Genomic DNA, 19920 nt, shown 5'->3' with positions numbered 1-19920 from the left:
AAATAAATAAATAAATCTTTTAAAAAAAAATGTTACCTTAAAAAAATATAGGCAGTTCCCATGTGCCCCACTCCCCAAGCATGTTTTATGGTAGGGTAGGGCTGCTGGTAATACATTCTCAGCTTTCATGGATAAAGGATTCAGGGCTAATGGTTGTGTGTGTGTGCATGGATGTGTTTTCCATCCAGCCCTTTAAGGCCAGCTTTTAACTTTCTTTGGGCCTATTTTTTTTCTTATGAGAAGCCAGGAGGAATTCTCACCTTTTTCACACTGTACAAAACATTAGCATGTTTCTCTGGCAACCTGGGTGCCTCCCTGGGTGCAGGGGTGTTGATGAGTTAAGGGCAGCTGCCATCTTGGTGAGTCTCCAGTGACCTTGTGCCATGCCTGGAGCCCAGCTGTGTGCCTCAGTTTATGGGGTGTGCTGGCAGATGTTCCAGGCTCCATCTTTTTAGACCAGCCTCCTTTCTGGGGTCCTGTTCTGTCCATTTCAGTCACCCCAGCATCCCCAAGTCATGACTTCTGCCCCTGTGCCTCTGCATGATGAGCTCATACTGCAGCTCCCTCCACTGTGTTTGAGAAATTGTCCCCAACAGAGAAGGGGGAGACCTTGGCTCTCAATTCATTAGTTCCCTGCTCCTGTTAATCCAAGGCTTGCTCAGCCTCTCAGCAACTGCTTGAAAACTTTTGTCTGGAATATTGTAATTAGTTTTATAGTTTTCTATGACAGGAGCATTAGTTTTGTACCTACTCCTCCATCATATCAGAAGAATAAATCCTATGTCATTGCTATTTCTTGAAGGGGAAGAAGAGAGAGATTTGAGGTAGAAGATTGCTAGAAGTAAACTGATTATTTGTATAGATTTCAGGGCCTAGGTGTTATCAAAAGATAATAAAGTTGAAGGAATATTTAGGAAAGAATATTCCTTGAGGAATTTTAATGCTAGAATCTTAAATGCAAATGACTCTCCCTTATGCTTTCACAAAAATATGCAAAATGTTTCCTCCCCTCAATTATGACAAAAATCCCACCAAACTTTGAACCTCCCCTACTGTGCTTTCTATCAGCCACTCTGCTAGGTCACTTTTCTCAACTGCTCAAGGGCAAAAACCTAGTTGCAGCCCAGGTCCTCTGCATGTCAGGGTAGTTCTCTCCTGAAAACATGAGAGGGAGAGAGAGAGGGGAGAGGGGAAGAGGGAGAGGGAGAGAAAACTTCAACAAAGAAGAGAGTCTGAGAGGCCCCCTTCCTTCCCTCTTTCACCCCTTCAGCAACAACCACTCAGGGCTGCTGGCTGTCTGGTTGCAATGCCCTCTGCAAGCCCCTGGGGACTAGTTACATATCATGGTCACAGTTACTCAAATATAGAAAGGCTGCAGTGATTTTAACAATATTATACAGGTAAGTTCATGAAAATAACTAATAAATGCTATGTAACATGGGTATGAATATATGTATTGTATAAATATATGGTTATATGTACTATGTAAATATGTACTTATTGAACCTATATCTTATGTATAATCTGTAATATTACATAAAATAGTTATGTGCATATATAAATATATGAAATGCATGTAAAATTATATGTGCTATATAAAAATTTTGTATGAACATTTATATGTTTATTACATATGTGTAAATATGTACATTACAAATAAATGGTATTTCATATATTTTATGTACATAAATATATAGACATAGAGTAATGTATGTACTGCTATATTGGTTTTACTTGGTATGCATATTTACATACACATGTAATGTATACTTTAGTTCAAAGTAAACATATACTATATATTATATAGCTATATATTATACATAATTATATATTATGTAACTATTGACACATGCATATATTTTGGATGTAGAATAATATGAGTACTAAGATTTTTATAGTACATATAGTTCATATCCTAGTCATATACTATAAACAGAAAAAAACTATGTATGTCAATACAGTATATATACTATATAAATATATATTTATATATAGCAGATATAATTTATTGATATATTTATACTATAAAATAACTCACACATTTGGAAGCAATTTAAAAAAACCCACATTTCTGAGCATGGTCACACATGGGGGTGCCAAAGGGATGGGGAAAGCATGGGGCATGCAGGTAAGGTGATATCACAAATGCTCTCCTCCACAGGTTGGCCTGTTCATCATTTTATGAAACACTAAAATTGTCTTTTGTGCATTTTTTATACTTCACTAAAATATGACCGTAAAGGAAATGCTGTCATGTAAGGCACACCCTCCCATGGTAAAATCACACCTCTTCCATTTGCTAACGTGCTGATCTCAAGCAAATTTTTAACATAAAATATGCTGTTTTCCTTTTTCTCTCATAAAAATACTATTATACAGCAGATAAAGTGCTGCAATGGTTGGTTGCTGACATAGGGTACATTCTCAGCTAGTGTTATTAGATATGTAACTAATTATATTATCCTGATTATTCCTATTACCACATTGTTATCACCTTATTACAAAAGAGGAAACTGACACTCAGAGAAGGGATCTCAGTTGAACAATTCACATAACTAAGGACTCAGGACTCCGGGCATGTCCAGGTACCGCCATGGGGCAGGCAGGTGATCAGAACTGGATCCAGTACATCCTAGAGTGTTTTCAGGTTCATTGATACCATTTTTCTTTGAGGTTTCCCAATCTAAAGCAGCATAATAAAGTAGTTCATGCCACCATTTTGAATTTTATAATAAATAGAACATTTATACACTGTTAGCAATTAACATCTGTCTGATTTGTGACTGGGAAATGCTGATTTAGTAAACACTTATAGGTAAAGAAGCTGGGACCTGGAGCATGAAATGTCTCGAACAGCACTGATTAGGGAGGGAGTCAGGAACAGAGTCCCAGCAAAACTCAGGTCTCCTGATTCACAACCCAGGTCAGCTTACACAGTGGCACCAATATAGCATAACATCAATTTTCTTTCAAAGTACTGGGGGACTTTTCCTTGGCTTGTGTTGAAATGCCCTTCAGGCCAGAAACAACCCATGTCTTGTTCACTGTTCCATCTAGAGTATATACGTAATTTCTGGCACACAGTAGGTCCTCAACAAACTGCTGAATGAATCGGAGAAGACTGACATGTAGCCACATGTTTTAATGGGAAATAGCTGTTTTGCCATTTTCTAAGATCAAGGAGCGAGGGAATCAGATCCATTTATTTCCCACTTTTTTTTTCTGTTCCACTTAGGCTATTTACATCATCAGAAATCCCAGAGATATTATTACTTCTGGTTATTTTTTTGGGAAAGGAGTGAAAATTGTAAAATCTAGAGTCATTTGAACAGTTCTTTCAATGGTTCCTTCAAAGATATGGTGAGTCTCTTGAAATACGGATCTCTATGGAATAGAATTCCTGTACCTCAAATGCAAGTAACACTGTCAGTTGTGAATACCCACATTGCCCTCCAACCTTGATGTTGGTAAGCCTTTAGTACCACCCACCTTTGTCTACACACTCTGACTCTTCACAAGGTTTCCAATTATTCTTTTCAGGCATATGGATACTCATGTTCTCCCACTCCACACTCTTTGTAGATCTCTGCATTCTGAATATCAGACATTCCTTGATTTTCCCCTTATGCCTTCTCTGTCCATGATTGTTAGAATTCAATATTTGAGAGGAAGCAAGATGGTCGCTGAGTGAACTTGCCTTGTGGTCTCTCCTGGGAAGAGGCAGCTGGGTGCCGTTGGAGGTTCTCCAGGACCAGGTTTTTTCAGGATTTTTGCAGGGCAGGAAGTGTCTGGACATCGATTTGGTGGGAAGGTAATGGAGAGGATTGGTCTATAAGATAGAATTGGGGTTCTATTGCACGGAGGTGAGACCTGCACACGGGTTGCTCCCTCCTTGGGGGGGGGTGGAGCCCCGGAATTGGCGATGGGCCCGCACTTTTTAGAGGGTCTGCAGTGCGGGGGAATTCGAGAGTCCTGGGCGGGCTGTTGGGGGGTTGATGGGACGGGACGCCTTTGCGGACGGATTTGGAGAGACAGACGGTGTTTTGTTGTGAAGTGGGGAATTTTTTTGATTGCGGACACAAGTAATAGCGCTTCCACCTGGAGCTCCCCCCCCCACAAGCCCGGCTGCCGATCTGCAGCAGAATTAGATTGCTGGCAATAAAGGGACGTAATTGGGAGGTTGCTATAGGGTGCGGCAAGGGAGGGGGATACGTCTGGAAGCCGATTGGGGAATATTTTGCAAAGCTTGGGAACTCCGGTTTTAGATTCTGTTGTCGGCGTTACCGGCTGAAGCCCCACCCACGGACCTGGCTTCTGATCTGTGTCATTAAATTGGCTGCAGAGTAGAGGCACCCTCAGGTGGCCATGCTGAGGTTTCACAGGGTGGGAGCTGTCCAAAAGCTCAATTGACGATATATCCACATAAATAAACCCAGTGAGTAAGTGAATTCCAGGGTTCAGACATAACATAGAGTTTGCGGATCTGACTTCCCCCATAAGGCTGGCACCCAGCTGCAGGGATCCCTGAGGGCTGTGTTACACTGTGGTGCTCCTAGGCTCCCTGTTGACCAGGTTTGAGGTTGCCAGGTCTAAGTCCCCAAAACTCTGGTGGCCCACACCCCAGAGACTCACACCTCTTGAGTCTTCAATATCTCAGACTTTCCATCCCTCAATCCACCACGCCCTGAGGTCCATCTGAGGTCCTTGAATGCCCTAGCCTTCAAAGTTTGCGTTTTTTCTTTTTTGTTTCATTTTGTTTTGTTTTTATTTTCATTTTATCTTATTTTTTACTTTTTTAAATGTCCTGATTGCTAATATTACATTATCCCCTAGTCTTTTCTCCCAGAGTATCCCCCAAAGTCTTTTTTTTTCAGTTATTTAGGTTTTTTTTTTTAATTGTTGTAGTCGGTATTGAAATTGTGGTTTGTGTATATCTTTTTTTTTCCTTTCCCCTACCTCTTCCTCACCCTTTGCCCTCCCCCTTTTTCTTTCTTCCTTTCTTCTCATCTTTTTTTTCCTCTGTTTTTTTCTCTCTCTCTTGTCCCTCATTTCTACTTATTTTATTTTAACTTAATTATACCATGGGTGCTGCAGGGAACACCTCACATTTGCTGGGTTTTCTCATCCTCCACTGCCTCATTTCTGTGTGAACTGATTTAGGCTACCTACACTATCCCCTTTCCCCTACATCTTGATATCTGCCATCATCTACTGTCTCTCCTATATTCCACCTCCCTTTCTTTGATCCACAAAGTGTCTAACTCTTGATTTCTAATACCTTTGTTTTCAGTCTGTTATCCACTCTTGAAACTACTACCTTTCTTTTCTCTCTCCCTCTCTCACGAAAATACTAGCTTTTTAATTCACACCATATTCCTCCCATATTCAGTCAACTACTTCAATATAGGTACTATACCTACTGTTATAACTCTACTCAACTTATATGAATCTAATATCCATCTTCCCAGATTTCATATTGTTGCTCTGTTAACATTTATCACCAATACTACTATACACTGTTTCCTTGCTTACACAATTGCCTTTCCCCGGCACTAATACTTTCCTTTAAAGTGAATTCAACCAGCAATAAGAAATTAGAATAAGAAGAACAAAGTGTCAAAGAGAAGATATAACACTTATGCAAAAACAACAGCTAATTAATCCCCAAGACTAGACAAAGAAGCTAAGGAACTGATTAAACCCGTCAAGATAAAATGATGACCAGACAGCAACAAAAATCTACAAACCAAATCAGTAATCAGGAAAACATGGCTGAATCCAATCAACAAACTAAAAATCAGGAAGGGGAGCAGAACTTCGCACAAGAAATGAAAGATCTCAGAACATTTATCACCGACAAATTTAATAAAGTAAAGGAAGAGGTTAACAACATGAAGACAACACTTGGAGGGGAAATTGCAGACATACACAAAAAGATAACAGATATGATGGGAATGAGCACCACAGTGCAAGAAATCAAATATACACTTGCAGCATGTATCAGCAGACTAGAAGAGGCAGAGCAGAGAATTAGTGATGTGGAAGACAGTACCTCGGAAATCAAACAGATAGTAGAATTGGTCAATATAAAGGTAGAAAAAATCCAGCTAGGACTTAGGGACCTGAATGGTAATGCAAAATGCTCAAACATATGTATTATAGGCATTCCAGAAGGAGAAGAGAAGGGAAAGGGGTCAGAAGGAGTGATGCAGGAAATAATGGCTGAAAACTTCCCAAATCTACTGAAAGAGACAGATGTACATATCCAAGAAGCACAGTGCACTCCACTGGTTGTAAACCCCAACAGGCCCACCCCAAGACATATACTTGTCAAATTATCCAATGCTCAAGACAAAGAGAAAATTCTAAAAGCAGCAAGAGAAAAGAAAACCATCACACACAAGGGAAGCTCCATAAGATTAAGTGCTGATTTCTCATCTGAAACCATGGAGGCAAGAAGGCAGTGGTATGATATAGTCAAGGTACTAAAGGAAAAACATTTCCAACCAAGAATACTCTATCCAGCTAAATTAGCATTCAAAAATGATGGAGAGTTCAAAATATTCACAGATAGACAGAAACTGAAAGAGTATGCCAACAAGAAACCTCCCCTTCAAGAAATTCTAAAGGGAGTTCTGCAGGAAGAAAGGAAAAAACAGGACAGACAGAGTTGGAGGAGAGTGTAAGAGCAACAAAAAAGATAAAAAGAGAAGGGGAAAAAAGGAAACAAAATATGACAAACACAAGTCCAATCAAAATATGGATAACACAAATAATTCCTTGAAAGTAATAACACTGAATGTCAATGGATTAAACTCACCCATCAAAAGATTCAGACTGGGACATTGGATAAGGAAATATGACCCATCTATATGCTGTCTACAAGAGACACATCTTAGACCCAGAGACTCATAGAGGTTGAAAGTGAAAGGCTGGAAAACAATACAAGCAAACACAACCAAAAAAAGGCAGGAGTAGCCATATTAATATCAGACAAAATAGACTTTAAATGCAAAACAATTGTGAAAGACAAAGAAGGATACTACATTTTAGTGAAAGGGACAATCTGTCAAGAAGATCGAACAATCCATAAATATTTATGCTCCTAACAAGAGTGCCTCTAAATACGTGAGGCAAATGCTGGAAAAACTAAGTGAAAGAATAGATGCATCTACAATTATAGTGGGGGATTTTAATACACCACTATCAACTCTGGACAGAACATCTCAAAAGAGAATCACTAAAGAAACAAAACATTTGAACAGTATATTAGAGGAGCTGGATCTAATAGACATATATAGATCACTACACCCAAACACAGCAAGACATACATTTTTCTCAAGCGCACATGGATCATTCTCCAAGATAGACCATATGCTAGGCCACAAAGAAAGGCTTAATGAATTCAGAAAGATTGAAATCATACAAAACAATATCTCTGACCACAGTGGAGTGAAGGTGGAAATTTGCAAGGGACAGAGGCCCAGATTTCACAACACGATTTGGAAATTAAACAGCACACTCTTAGAAAAACAGTGGGTCAAAGAGGAAATCTCAAAAGAAATCAATGACTACCTTGAAAGAAATGATAATGATACCACAACATACCAAAATATATGGGATGCAGGAAAGGCAATACTGAGAGGGAAATTTATAGCCATAAATTCATATATCAAAAAAGAAGAAAGAGCAAAAATTGAAGAACAGCACATTTGAAGGAATTAGAAAAACAACAACAAAGTAACCCAACAAGAAGAAGAAGGAAGGAAATAACAAAGATAAGAGCAGAACTAAATGAAATAGAACATAAGAAAGCTAGATAAACGAGACCAAGAGCCGGTTTTTTGAGAAGATCAACAAAATTGACAAACCTTTAGTGACACTAACAAAGAAAAAAAGAGAGAAGATGCAAATACACAAAATAAGAAATGAGAAAGGTGATATCACCACTGACCCCACAGAAATAAAGACTATCATAAGAGGATACTTTGAAAAATTATATTCCAACAAAAATGACAATTCAGAGGAAATGGGCAAATTCCGAGAAACACATAAGCAGCCCATATTGATGAAAGAAGAAATTGATGATCTTAACAAACCAATCACAAGCAAAGAGATAGAATCAGTCATTAAAAATCTCCCAACTAAAAAGAGCCCAGGGCCAGATGGCTTCACAGGTGAATTCTACAAAACATTCCGGAAAGAACTAACACCAATCCTGCTGAAACTATTCCAAAAAATTGAAACAGAAGGAACATTGCTGAACTCCTTCTATGATGCCAACATTACCCTAGTACCAAAGCCAAACAAAGACACCACAAGAAAGGAAAATTAGAGACCAATTTCTCTAATGAACCTAGATGCAAAAATACTTAACAAAATACTTGCTAATCGTATGCAACAACACATTAAACGAATTATACACCATGACCGAGTGGGATTTATTCCAGGTATGCAAGGATGGTTCAACATAAGAAAATCAATCAATGTAATACACCATATATGTTGGGAGCGGTCAATAGGAGTATACACTGAGTTCAGCAATGCCGGCAACATGGTCACCAGAGCGGAGCCCACTTCCTTGTTCTTCTCCCTCCCTGCTCCTTTGTTCTCCGTTTCCCACCACTGCCCAGACTGATAAGATAGTGCGCAGGCGCAAGACATGAAACTGAAGTCTGCCTTCTACCTTAGCAACAGAAATAGCCAATCCCTAGCTTCCACCTCCACCGACCGCCCTTCCCCTTCCCAAGAGTATATATGCTCAGTCCCCTCAATAAAATGTTGCAGCTTGATCAGAACCTTGTCTTGCTGTTGTTCTTCGTGTCTCTTGTCCCACCATTCTTTCTTGGCAGGTTTCGAGCCCTTGTTGCCGTCCCACAGGCCGGGGCACATATAAACAGACTGAAGGAAAAAATCACATGATTATATCTATAGATGCAGAAAAAGCATTTGACAAAATACAGAACCCTTTCTTGATAAAAACACTCCAAAAGATTGGAATACAAGGAAATTTTTTGAACATGATAAAGAGTATATATGAAAAACCTACAGCCAACATTGTTTACAATGGAGAAATCCTAAAATCCTTCCCTCTAAACTCAGGAACAAGACAAGGATGCCCATTGTCTCTGCTCCTATTTAACATTGTCTTAGAAGTACTTGCTCGAGCACTGAGGCAAGAACCAGATATAAAAGGCATTCAAATTGGAAAAGAAGAAGTCAAAATTTCATTATTTGCAGATGACATGATCCTATACATAGAAAACCCTGAGAGATCTACAACAAAGCTTATAGAACACATAAATGAGTTTAGTAAAGTCACAGGTTATAAGATCAATGCACAAAAATCAGTAGCATTTCTGTACACCAGTAATGAGCAAGATCAGGAGGAAATCAAGAAACAAATACCATTCACAATAGTAAATAAAAAAATCAAATACTTAGGAATAAATTTGACTAAAGAGGTAAAAAACTTATACACCGAGAACTATACAAGACTGTTCAAGGAAATCAAAGAAGACCTAAATAAATGGAAGAATATTCCTTGTTCATGGATAGGAAGACTGAATATTATTAAGATGTCTATCCTACCAACACTGATCTACACATTCAATGCAATCCCAATAAAAATCAACACAGCCTTCTTTAAGGAACTAGAAAAACTAACTATGGAATTTATTTGGAAAGGAAAGAGGCCCCGAATAGCCAAAGACATATTGAAAAAGAAAAACGAAATTGGAGGAATCACACTACCTGACTTCAAAACATACTACAAAGCTACAGTAGTGAAAACAGCATGGTATTGGCATAAGGAGGGACACACAGACCAATGGAATCGAATTGAAAGTTCTGCTATAGAACCTGACATATATAGCCATATAATATTCGATAAAGCCACCAAACCCTCTCAACTGGGAGAGAATGGCCTATTCAACAAATGGTGCCTGGAGAACTGGATAGCCATATGTAGAAGAATGAAAGAGGATTACCATCTCACACCTTATACAAAGATCAACTCAAGATGGATCAAAGACCTAAATATAAGAACCAAGACCATAAAGACCTTGGAAAGCAGTGTAGGGAAACATGTACAGGACCTTGTAATAGGAAATTGCTTCATAAATATCACACCAAAAGCATGAGCAGCAAAAGAACTAATAGATAAATGGGACTTCCTTAAAATTAAAGCCTTCTGCACCTCAAAGGAGTTTGTCCAGAAAGTAAAAAGGGAACCCACACAATGGGAGAAAATATTTGACAACCATATATCTGATAAGAAACTTATAACTTGCATATAAAAAGAACTCATATATCTTGAAAATAAAAAGACAAACAACCCTTTTAAAAAATGGGAAAAAGATTTAAACAGACACTTCTCCAAAGAAGAAGTACACATGGCTAAAAAGCACATGAAAAAATGCTCCAAATCTCTAGCTATCAGGGAAATGCAAATCAAAACTACAATGAGATACCATCTTACTCCCATAAGATTGGCAGCTATGAAAAAAAAAAAAAACAGAAGAATACAAATGCTGGAGAGGATGTGAAGAAAGGGGAACACTCATCAACTGCTGGTGGGAATGCAGAAGGATCTAACCATTCTGGAGGACAGTTTGGCGGTTTCTCAAAAAACTAACCATAGATTTGCCATATGACCCAGCAATATCACTGCTGGGTATATACCCAGCAGAACTGAAAACAAGGACACAAACCAATATACCTACACCAATGTTCATAGCAGCATTGTTCACTCTCGCCAAAAGTTGGAATCAACCCAAATGCCCATCAACAGATGAGTGAATCAATAAAATGTGGTATATACATACAATGGAATACTACTCGGCTGTAAGAACAAATACACTACAAACACATGTGATAACATGGATGAATCTTGAGAACCTTATGTTGAGTGAAGCAACCCAGGCATTGAAGGACAAATACTACATTACCTCAATGATATGAAATAAGCAAGCTGCCTCAGAGAGCTAGAGACTGGAAGATAGGTTTACAGGAATTTGCAGGGTGGAGGAAGGATGTGAGCTGACATCTGCAAGGGTGGAATCTATGATGAGCTGGTGGTAAGCATTAGCATAAAGAAGAGACAAAATGGGGCAAGGGTTGCCTTTGGGTGGGGCTTTGCGGGTTTGAGGGGGCCTGGGGATGGGCGGATGGGTAATATTGCCCACAAAATTGGGGGGAGAGAGGGGCAACATATGAACATAGGAGATTGTCAGGTGTTGGTTGAGAGTAAAATGCTGAGAAAACCGTATCAAAGTATATTTAGGAGGGCTACCTGTTTAGGATGCTCGGAGGGGGTGGTCTGGTGCGGGATGGACTCCTGGGGAGTGTCTGAGTGCTCATTTTGCCAGGGTGGGTTGTACCATTGGGTAGAGACCCAAAGAGTGAGAGTGGGGTGGACCCACATCCTGGGGAGGACTAATGACATCAAATAGAGGGAACTGTATCTCTCGAGAGAAAGGGTGGCTCCCAGGGCATTAGGGCAGTTGAGCAAGTCAGGCCCTCAACACTGTTGCAAGTATCTCTGGACGTGGCTCCTTGGGAAATGGAGATTGGCTGTTGCTGTGCACCCCAAGGGGAGGGAAAAATGGATGTTGAATGGATGGAACCAAGGTAAATGTGGGGGCAAGAGGGGAGTTTCACGAGAGTACACAAGGATGGATATAAAACATGTAATATTACATCAAAAACATATACGGGATGACAGACTAATAATGTAAGCCATAATGTAAAACATAGGATAACTAAAAAATTTAGAAAACTGTATAGCCTAAAGTATGGACCACAATGTAAGCACAGATGTCACCTTGTTTGAAAGCTATTGTCTCAGAGTCTGTACATCAGTTTCAGTAAATATGATATGAATAAGTTAAAAGATTATCGCTGTGGAAGGGAAAAGGTTTTATGGTGGATGTGTGGGAGTACTGTATATTGTATATATGAATTACTCTGATCTAGGTCTCTTGCAAAGAGAAGCTCAATAATTAGGAAAAAAGAAAAGAAAAAGATAGGATGTAGAATTTTTCCAAATCAATATGTATTCTATATCTCACCTTTAAACTCATCACTATATTCCATTTTACCAGTAAGGGAACCTGACATTATATTGGACTTCATTTTTCAGGAAGTTTTGGATCACAGAGTGCTTCAACAATGGCAGCAGAGGAATACTGGTATGGGATGTTATTGACAGGCGATATATGGTTGACAGGGAGTTATACAGGGCATATGTCCAGGGTGCATGGAAATGTTTGGATATACTCATAGTGGAAACAATTAAAAACAACAGCTGGGGGTACTGGGTTACTGGCTGCGGGGGCCTCTGTCGTGGTCCCTAGGGGAGCAGCGGCAGTCCCCCAGTTGCAATGGTAAGGACCAGGAAGAAATGAGGGTCCAACAGTGAGCCCCTGATACTAATGACTATGATTGTGCACCTATACACCTGCAATAAGAACAAGGTCTAGAGCAGCACTGTGCCTAAGAGTTCCCTCCTGACAGCCTCCATGTTACTCAAATGTGGCCAGCCTCGAAGCCAAACTCAGCATGTAAATGCACTGCCTTTCCCCCAGCGTGGGACATGACACCTGGGGATGAGCCTCCCTGGCACCGAGGGATCACTACCAAGTACCAGCTGGTGACGTAACTAGAAAATGACCTTAAATTAAAGGTTCAATGCAGACCAGCAGAACATCCCTGTCTACATATAATAACAGGAGTTAAAAATGCTGTTTGACCTAAGGTAAGGGGGAAATGGAAAAGACAAATGAATTCATATGGCTATGAGTTTCTAAAAAAAGAGTCTGGAGGTTGTCAGAAGGATTGCCCTTATGCACACCTGAGCAGAGTCTCAGAGACAAATAAAGTAGATACAAACCCAGATATTGGTCCTTTTAAGGGCTAAAGAGACCCACAGGTTCTATGGTCATGGTAGAAGGGGTTCACTGCCATGTCAGGTGGCCCTTCTTTGGAGCTAGTGTTTCTGTGTGATGGAGTTGGACTCAGATGTGATCTCTTTTCACAAGACTTTCATGCTACTTTATTGGAATTGTAGTTGGTGCTGGGGCTTAAGATATATCTAGGGGATTTGAATCTCTGGAATGACAATATGATAGCCAGGTCCTGAGCCTCCACAGACTTCAGCTCCTACACTCTGATTTATTGGACTTACTCCACTCAGCTAACATGGAGTTGAAGAATGTCAACCACCATACCATGGAGCCTAGAGTGCCTACAACTGAAAGCAGGAGGATTGCATCCAATATCCATGTTGAATCTAAACCCCCTCTTGACATAGATGTGGAATGGACACAACCAAGCCAAGGCCCACAGGAAGGAGGAATACAGTAAAGATCCGAGTGGACTTAATGATATTCTATTCATGAACTATTGTGGTTAATAATCGAGAAAATGTGGCAATGATGTGGAAAAAGTGGCCATGGTGGCTGCTGGGTGTGGGGAATGGGAGGAAGAGAAGAGATGTGGAGGCATTCTTGGGACTTGGAGTTGTCCTGGGTGGTGCCCCAGGGACAATTGCCAGAGGTTGTATGTCCTCCCATGGCCCACTGGATGGAACTTGGGAAAGTGTGAGCTATGGTGTGGAACATGGGACATGGGGTGCAGCGATGCCCAGAGATGTACTCACCAGATGGAATGGATGTGAAATGATGATGGGGGAGAGTGTTGCTGTGGGGGGAGTGGTGGGGTGGTGGTGGTGGGGGCAAATGGGGACCTCATTTTTTTAATGTAATATCTTTAAAAAAAAATGAATAAGTTGCGTAGAATTTGGAGAAACAAAAAGAAAAAACAGACAAAAAAAAATAAAGTTGTTAGGATGGAAAAAAAAAAACAACTTATGTCCACAGAAAAATTTTTATAGGAATGTTCATAGCACCATCATTCACAGTAGCCAAAATGTGAAAACAACCCAAATGCCTGTCAACTGATGAATGGATGAATAAAATGGAGCATGTCCATAGAATGATAAAATGTTTGGCAATGTAGTGAAATGAAGTACCGATTTACACTACAACATGATGAACCTCGGAAACATGATGCTGAGTGAAAGAAGCCATTCATAAAACACAACAAATTATATAATTCCGTTTTGAGGAAATGTCAAAAGTCGGCAGATCCATGGAATATAGACTAGAGGTTGCCTAGGGTAGATGGGTGGGTGGTAGACTTGGGGGATGATGGTTAAAGGGTATGGGGTTTCTTCTGGAAGTTATGAAAATGTTCTAAAATTGATTGTGGTGACTACTGCAGAACTCTGCAAATATATTAAAAGCGATTGAACTGTACACTTTAAATTAGGGAAGTATATGGCATGCAAATTACATCTCAATAAGGTTATAAAATATATATTAATTTATTTAAAATGACAGCAAGAAACTTGTTACACATTAACATAAACATAATATTTTAATGAATGACTACATTTTCCAAACTTTTAGTCCCCATGCCAGAACTGGCAAATCATAAGGCCCTCAGGAAGACTTTGGAATCTTAATGTCTGAAAGGCTAACCAGTGCTAGCTTCTTCCTATTTTCAAAATGGAACATTCTAAATCTAAATAAAATGATTAAATAAATTATTTAATAATTTAAATAAACTTAAATTATTTATACTTTTTCTTTTAATTTAAAATATGATGTTATTTGGTTTTAATTTAAATGGTTGTTTTACTAAGAATGTTTACATTAACCATTTAAAACACTACATTAAAATTTAATATTTAATTGAAGACATAAATATTCAATTTAAAAAACAAAATTCCTTTAATTTTTAATATTTTGCTTTCATTTAAAATACCATTTCCAAAGTTCAGAATTCAAAAAATTCTCAAGGTTTTACAGTAAAAAATTTCCTTCCCAACCTGTCCACCCAGCTCGCTTTCTCAAAGGCATCTAGTATTACCTGCTTATTGTAAGGCTTTCCAGAAATAGTTTTTCTAAGCAAATGTGTATTTATTCATAGTATTCTTTTTTCCATTTTTGTAAAAAGACAGACTATTGTATTCACTTCCTTCATGCACCTTGCTTTTTTCACCTACTGATACATTTTGAAGATAATTCCAAGTCAGTACACAGAATGTCCTTAATAATTAATGGCTGCATAATATTTCTTGTGTGGATATCCATAATTTTTTTCTTGTTTTTATTTTATCGTCTTTATCTCTTCTTGGGACATCCATAATTCATTTAACTAGTCACTTCCTGATGGGCATTCAGTTTGTTTTCAATATTTTGCTCTTTTAAACTATACTTTAAAGAAAAAATAATCTTATATAGTAATATCACACATGCAGGAGTTACACATGTGTAGGATTTGTTTCTAATACTGTCAGGTTAAAGGGTCCCCAACACCCTTCCCAATAATTATCAAGTGGTTTGATCTTTGTGACAAACCACATAAAAGCAGTCTTTCATGAAATCCCTCCCCGTATCACAGTAGGCAGGTAGATGCTCCATGAAGGAATGAAGAGACACATGTGGAAATGAACTGAGATGGATTCTGCTCATTCTAATTTTCTCATCCTTATTTTGTTTTCCTCGTGCACTCACTGACAGCCCCTTCCAGTCAAACGTAAGTCGCGTCTCCTTCTCACTCACAAATGGGGAGATCTTCAACTCAGGTGGAAGGGGGCAAAAGGGAGAGCGAATCTGCTGATCTCCACGTTTAAACTGGGAGAGAGTTAGAGAGACTCAATTCAAACACTCTCTAACTAAAACCTGAAGTTTCCTAGGTGGACTTCAGTAATTCGATGAATACTGTGATCACGTGGAAAACGGGGTGTGGGGGAGAGAGGAAGTGAGACCCTGTGTGCTCTTCTGGGCATACAGAGTTCTGTGCTTTGGTCGGATTTTCAGGTAGACCAGAGACCCAACACGAGTTAGGAACCTCTGCTCTGGAACACACACCTGGGTTGGAGCTGGTGGATTTGAGGGTGGATTTTAGATGAGAAAAGTAGGGTGCAGAGTGGATAAACCGTCATCTTTTCCAAAAATTTGCTGTCCTGGTCTTCAGATGAGAAATGGAGTTGACCATCAGTTGTTATGGAAACCCTCCTTCTGCTAATATTCCCAAACTTGGATGGATGGTTTGGTTTCTCCAAACAACTGGCATCCCAGGGATTCAATCTTATGGGGAAAAAAAGTGTGTCCCCAGAGGGTCTCTTAGACTGGGTCAGATCTCTGCCTCCAGGTTCTAGCCTATCCCAGGCCCTATGGGATGCAATGGGGTACAGAGATGACTCCATTTGTTTCCTGTTCTCTCTGGGCCTTTGATGGGAAAACGATCTGCGCTGGGCACCACCAATCCCCATGCTCCTGCTGCCTGCCCTGCCAACAGTACTGAAAGCTAAGTTCCGTGTTCCTGCTCTTCCATTTGGTCCTGGTTGTCCTATAGGGATAACTTCTGCTGGCTTCAACCGACCTTTCTCCTCCTAACTGTCCCTGCCCACCCAGCTTCTAGTCTAGGAACTAGAAAAATTGAGTATGAGAAAATCTTTGTTGATGGAAACAAAAAACTTCTCCCACCCCAAAAGCCATTGTCCAGAAATCATCACTTCTTAGTGGCCCAAGAAGATCCATCTATGGCTAGAGGAAAGCCATGACATCGGATGGCTAACTTCAGACCTATTTGAAATCCAGTACTTGACAGGCACATTGATGTCCCTCTCTGCTTTCTGCGGCTAGGCAGGAAAAGTCACCTTCAGTGCTGTCTGTTCAACAACCTCTATAGATGGCTGTGTGGAGCAAGTTCAGTGGAATAAGACCTTTGTTTCAGAACTGAGTTTGCAAGATGAGGCAGGAGGCTGAATCAGGAGGTGAGGTGATGATCTGCAGAAAAGGGCACATGTCTGTCTTAGAGTCCATCCTGCCCCTCGCTAGTTGGATGGACTCAGAAAAGTCATTTCACCTCTTTCTGCTTGCTTGGCATTTCAAACAAGTGACAGACATGAAACATTTTTCAACTCTACCTAGGAAAGCCAGGGTCCAACGGCTCTTCCTGTTTACCTCTCTCTCCTGGTATGCTCCACCTTCTCTGTCCTCCCCCAGGCCCCCAGCCCACACCTACATAAGAAGGCAATTTTTACTTTAGCTACCACTATTTACAACATTTTACAATTACTAGCATTTATCAAGTGCCTACCTTGGGCCAGAAGCTAGGTTATCTGCAATATACATTGTTTTGCTTCATTATCATCACAGCTCTACATGGGAGGTAATACCTCCATTTTAAGAGACACAGAGAGGTTGTTCAGTGACCAGCCCAAGAGCACCCAGGTAGTGAAAATGTCTGGCTTGGGTAGCAGCTGTTAGAGTTCGCTTCAATGACAAGCATTTGCTACTTCATGACTTTTGGTGATATGGAGAGTGGTTTTGTGAGCTGCCTAAATACAGCAGTTTCTGGTAGAAACTTCACAAAATTCCTCAGAAAATTGCAGATCCTCATCCTGATCCCATTTTATGGATAAGAATGTGAAGGTTTGTACAGGACATTGGAGAGATATGAACTTGAGTTCTTCCTCTTTCACCCACCAGGTACATTAAGTCTTTGCAAAGACTTCTTGGAGCTTAATATCCTCACTGCCAATATGGGGATAAGACCCTAAGCTCAGAGGGAAGGTGTGACATAAATAGAAGCAAAGCCTCTGCACATCTTCCTTTTTATTGTTGTTTCTGGATTTTTTTTCCTTTTTAATTTTTTCCCTTTTTCTTTCTTTTCTCTATTATTCTACACATATTTCCACAGTCACTAAAGGATAGTTCCTTCTTCTCTTCCTAGCAAGACTAAAGGATGGACCATAGCTGCCCTCCCAGCTTTTTCCTATTGCATTTAAGTTCTCCCCTGTGCTAAATTCAGAAAGGTCCTCAGTAATCTCTCAGGGCACTCGGTCTTAATCCCTAACTGCTCACCACAACCCATCATAGACTCTACTTCCCAACCTGCACCCACCACCCAGCACCCGACTTTGTTTTTGGTTTTCTAATTACTAAATGTACTTGTCCTGGCCCACCACACTGCACCACGTTGTGACACTAGCAATGACACCGACTCTCCTTCTGGATGGGCTGCAATCAGGGATCATAGGTAAGTACCACAGTGCACCATTACAGCCTTGGGACTTGGTGGACATGGGTGGGAAAGTCTGAGCAAAGATTCCTGAGCATCTAATATGTGGCTCGACTCATGTAGGTGATGGAAACCCAAAGGTGAAGCAGATCTTCTCTCTTGTTAGAGTCTGGTGGGGAAACAGACAAAAGTAAACAAATTAAACTAACTAAGCTGGAGACTAATAACCCCTGCTGAGACTGAGCAAGGGAAGGGGGGTGAGAGCTTTGAGGAAAGCCCACAGTGTGCCTGGGGTGTGTAGATGTGCTTCCCAAAGAAGTGACCATATTGAGCCTGTTGACCTGAGGAAGTCCACTAATGAAGGCTATTTCTTTCTGTTGCATGTGTACATGGCTTGGTGTGTCTCTCCTGAAGGAATGCTGAGCAGGTTGGCACCAGAAAGTACGTGTGGCAATTGTACCTTTGCCCTGGGATTTCTTTTCCCTTCTCCAAAAGTAATTATTCTTGAGGTATTTATGCTTTTACTTAGAACTGGACAAAATTTTCAGATGTTATCCAATACCAAGATTGTTTCTTTGAGTTTTAATAGAATGGAAATCTCTATTACTGTATGATTGCAGCTGAAATTTTACCTAAGCTGTAGAGTTTTTAAATTCTAAGAGTTGTACACTTACAGGGGAAATTTTTGAGGAAGCATAAAATGGAAGGCAAATTTTTCTTCAGCCCATCTCCTGTTCTATTGTTCAGAAACAAGAACACCATTAGTCACTTAGGATTCTTTCAAGAAATATTCATGCATGTAGACATATATGCTTAATTTTGATTTTCAGCACATGTAATTTTACCTCTTTCTTTTAAATGCCAGCATAACATTCCATTCCTACTATACTGTAATTTAGTGAGTCTTCCCTTGATCTATTTTCCTTTGGTTTTTGCCATTACAAATAATGCTACAATGAACATTCTCTTACAATCTTTCTTTTTCTTGCTTTTGCAAGTAGACATATCTGTAAGATATATTCTTAAAAGTGAAATGGCTGAGTCAAATGCTGTGTCCATTTTAAATTTTGACAGAGGCTTAACAAATTTACAGTGCTATCAAGAGACTATTTTCCCTCACCTTCACCGACACAAAGTATTTTCAAACTTTACCATTTTGGGCAAGTGATGACTGAAAAAATAGCACCCATTTTTTTTTTCATAGAAAGAGAGAGCCAAGCCCCAATAGGGTTTTTCCCATATCCTCACAGGACTGCAACCATTATTTATATTTTTCTTCAACTTAAATCAGTTTTCTTTCAAATAGATTAACTTGGAAAGGAAGTTTTACATTACCTAAGTACTTGGAAAGCCCCTTTATCACTTGTCATAAGGTAACCGTGAAAAATACAATGAAATGGAAATGTCATGAAATTACAACTAGATACTGTTTTCTGCTGAGGGTCTTTGATGACTGCTTTTAGGTAAAAAGGAAAATTAGCAAGTGTCAGGACATTGACATCATCAGGAGACTTTCTCTTGTCTTGAAAGAGAATTGGAGAGGGAATAACCTTCACAGCTGGTGAATCTAGGAGTTAAAGTTGAGCCTGTGCCCATCTGAAATCTTCTCAACCATCACCAAAGCTTCATACCCCACTTCCAGAGCTGCCTGGCAGAGTGAGGAAGCCTGTTTCTTTCAGAAACAGATATACTTGGAGTTCCATCCGAGCTCCATCGTCTGCCAGTGTTTGCATCCCAGGATAGGTCTGTTTACTTCCCAGTAAAGCAGGGAACGAAGAAACAAACAAAAAAGAAAAAAGAAAAAAACAAAACCAAGAGCTGGTT

At 39.8% G+C, this 19920-nt stretch overlaps 1 long non-coding RNA gene across 2 annotated transcripts in view; it reads right to left on the bottom strand.

Moving 5' to 3' along the window:
• LOC131274420 (uncharacterized) overlaps positions 1–19920 on the bottom strand; it is a 70826-nt gene that overhangs the window by 13249 nt on the left and 37657 nt on the right. Inside the window, exon 3 of one of the 2 annotated variants that reach the window (XR_009181697.2) lies at positions 14365–18265. The exons of the other annotated variant lie outside the window; for it this stretch is intronic. This is a non-coding gene — a long non-coding RNA (uncharacterized lncRNA). Of the gene's footprint in view, positions 1–14364; positions 18266–19920 lie in introns of those variants that run through there. 2 annotated transcript variants of the gene reach the window in all.

The sequence above is a fragment of the Dasypus novemcinctus genome, chromosome 18 (genome assembly GCF_030445035.2).
Source record: "Dasypus novemcinctus isolate mDasNov1 chromosome 18, mDasNov1.1.hap2, whole genome shotgun sequence".
NCBI lineage: Eukaryota > Metazoa > Chordata > Mammalia > Cingulata > Dasypodidae > Dasypus > Dasypus novemcinctus.
Note: the sequence above shows the minus strand (reverse complement) of the source record. Positions and strands in the feature narration are given on the sequence as shown.